Source organism: Egretta garzetta, unplaced genomic scaffold, assembly GCF_000687185.1.
Source record: "Egretta garzetta isolate BGI_Z169 unplaced genomic scaffold, ASM68718v1 scaffold393, whole genome shotgun sequence".
NCBI classification, from domain to species: domain Eukaryota; kingdom Metazoa; phylum Chordata; class Aves; order Pelecaniformes; family Ardeidae; genus Egretta; species Egretta garzetta.
The window spans coordinates 498,567-501,714 of record NW_009259238.1 but is presented as its reverse complement, the minus strand read 5'-3'; positions in this window follow the sequence as shown (position 1 = coordinate 501,714).

The window sequence follows — 3,148 nt, the reverse complement described above, 5'->3', positions numbered from 1 at the left end:
ACATGGAACTGTTGGAGTGAGTGCAGGGGAGGCCATGGGAATGATCCAAGGGCTGGAACACCTCTCGTACAAGGGCAGGCTGAGAGTTGGGGTTGTTCAGCCTGGAGAAGAGAAGGCTGCAGGCAGACCTGATTGCGGCCTTTCAGTACCTAAAGGGGGCCTATAGGAAAGATGGGGACAATCTTTTTAGTAGGGCCAGCTGTGACAGGACAAAGGGTGATGGTTTTAAACTAAAAGAGGGTAGATTTAGACTAGATATAAGGAAGAAACTTCTACCATGAGGGTGGTGAAACATTGGAACAGGTTGCCCAGAGAGGTGGTGGAGGCCCCACCCTTGGAAACGTTCAGGGTCAGGCTGGATGGGGCTCTGAGCAACCTGACCCTGTTGAAGATGTCCCTGCTCCCTGCAGGGGGGTTGGACCACTTGGCCTTTAAAGGTCCCTTCCAACCCAAACCATTCTATGATTCTAACATGGACACATGGATTTTGGAAGACTTGTTTTCCTCTGATGAAGTTAATTTCCTTCTCCAACCATTCTCTCTATTAAAAGAAGAGCTCCAAATGGGTGACAGATGTGTCAGATTTTTGGATGCAAGGCATGAGGAGGAATTTTCTCCTGGACCCATCTGGTGATCTTCTCAGCATCCAAGAAAAGGAAGCCTCAGTACTAAACCCTGGATGTGACATATCCAAAGACCAGGCAGATTTTCCTGGAGGAAAAAGCAACTGGATTTCTCTAACCAGACGAAATCACAGCATGATTTTCCTCCGGGGTCTTTTTCCAGTCATTTCCTGAGGAAGGTGGAGTTAAGCCCATTATTTTTCACATCCCTTTGGAAAATACTCTTGGTCTGCTCTTTGCACCCAACCCACCAGAAACCTGGGTATCTCAAGCAGGCCAAGAAACCTTGTATTTCCACATCATGTCCTGGCTTCATGCTAGTTTTAGTGGGAGCACCATATGGGTGCCTTCCTTCCCTCCTGCAGCTTCTTTTCCCTTTCTACCCTTTCTGCCCTTTTTCTACCTCTCCCCAAACCAGGGGACCCACTGAGCCCTGGGCCCCACTGTGGCATGGGAGGAGACCAATGGCTTGTAGTTATCGCTGCCTGTTTGTTTGTGGAGACAGGGTTAAACAGTGTGTTATTTCTTATCTGTCAATGATGGTTTTCCTGTAGAGCACAATTTCAAATGCTTGCTTTTAGCTAATTTTTTTTCACCGCTTGCTTTCCTCCCCACTCCCTCTTGGTTGTACGTTGAAGATCACAGTGGTTTCTGTTTAAAATGTTTCAGCTTCTCTGTTTTCCAGAATTTAATTGGGAGCCTGTTGCTACACGCTGAACAGGGTGGGACTGCCGATTCCTTTTTTTTTTTCCCCTCAGAAGGTAGATTGCTGAATGTAAGACTTCAGGGAATAAAATTTACAAGAGAGAAATTGCCCGTATGTTTTTATCATAGAGCTACCTCTCTGGCCAACATGGTACTCCTTTGCACGCTGCGAAAAGCTCTTATTAGTGCTAGCACTTTCTGTAGCTGAGGGTTCAATGTTTCGCCAGTTCCTGACTCCTTACTACACTTTTCTCATTCTGTATGGTGAAAATGAAAATCATGGCTTTCAGATTCATTGCTGAATTGCTCTTATTTGCATGTAATGAGGCTGAATATGCCTGTATAAATTGGAGCTTTGCTTAAAAAGCTTCTTTTGAGAGATTTATCATCTGTCACTGATCATCATTATGGCTCTTTTCAAAGGACATGCAATATTTTGGGACCCATCCAGCCTGGGGAGGTGGGGAGAGGAGGCGGCTTGCAAGCGGCCATCCCTTACGAGTCCCCCGTGGGGGTCGCCCGTAGGACAGGGTTGTGTGGGTCCCCAGCCAGGAGCCAGGGCTGCCTGTCCGTGCCCAGGGTAAGGAGCGTTGTGAGGGATGGGACAGCGTGGTGGCCACCCCCGTCCTCCCACACACGCCGCTTCCTCGCAGGAAGCATCGTGGGGGATCTGCTGGGATGTTTTGCTTTTTCTTTTTGTTGCCTGTGTTTATGCTCTTAGGACCTGATCTTCCCAAACAGCTGAGGGCTGGGGCCAGGAAGCACTACTTGTTGTGCACAGCCAGCTGGAAGGCAGAGCAATGTCCCCAAGTACTCGGTGCTCGCTCAACACTTCACAACCAAGGGGAAAGCGTGCGCTGCAAGGTGGGATAAGAAGTGTGCCACCTTCACCGGCATCTGGTCAAGTCGATGCTGGCTGGGATGTGTGATCTGGGAGGCAGCCTTCACCTTTCCATGGCAGGGTGCAACTGAGAGCTCTGGGCAGTTTTCTCAGTCTCCAAGCTTTCGTGCAGCTTGCTCACAGTCTTTTGCACTCACAATTATTTCAGACTGAGCAACAGCTCTAAGACTTTATAAACCTTGTTTATAACATCCCTCTTGCCCAAAACGCTCATCAAATGCAAGGTGGTCAGATAATCAAGTCCTTTTGGCTCTACAAGGGTCTTCGTGGCAAATTAAAGAAGCATTACCTCTAGCTATCAACAACCAGCAAATGCGTTTCTGCACGTCCACACGGACCTGCTGTATTCCTCCCACTAGAGGACGGTAGCTGGTGTACGCAGCCATCAGTAGCATTTTACAACAAAAGCAAGAATAAAACAGCCCTACCCTTCCTGTAGAAACATGTTCCTTTCTAGTGGTTTTCACATAATGAATCCCAGTGAATATTTAACTAACTCTCCCCTGTAATCAAGTTTCTGGCCTCCTTACTTGTATCCACAATGTAAAACATTTCCTGATCCATGGCATTCAGCCGCCGTGGGAGTCTCCAGCAGTATCTGTTTCTCTGCTCAGTTGACATCAGAAGAGATGTACAATTGTTATTGGGTTTTTTCACCCAGCAATCACCAATATAACCTTTGGTATCCTTTAAGAGATGGAAAAGATCTTTAGGATCTCAGCTTGGCCATCTAAATCAAAAGCAGCCCTGAAACGTTGCTGTATATTCATACATATATGAATATTAATTTCAATGTGTATGAATATTCAGTATCACAAGTCTAGATTTCATGCAAACTGAGCTTCCCTGTAACCCTCCCTTTAAAACAAAAGAATGAAAGAGAAAAGTGTGTTTCTGGGTCTGTGTGAGCAGGGAAGGC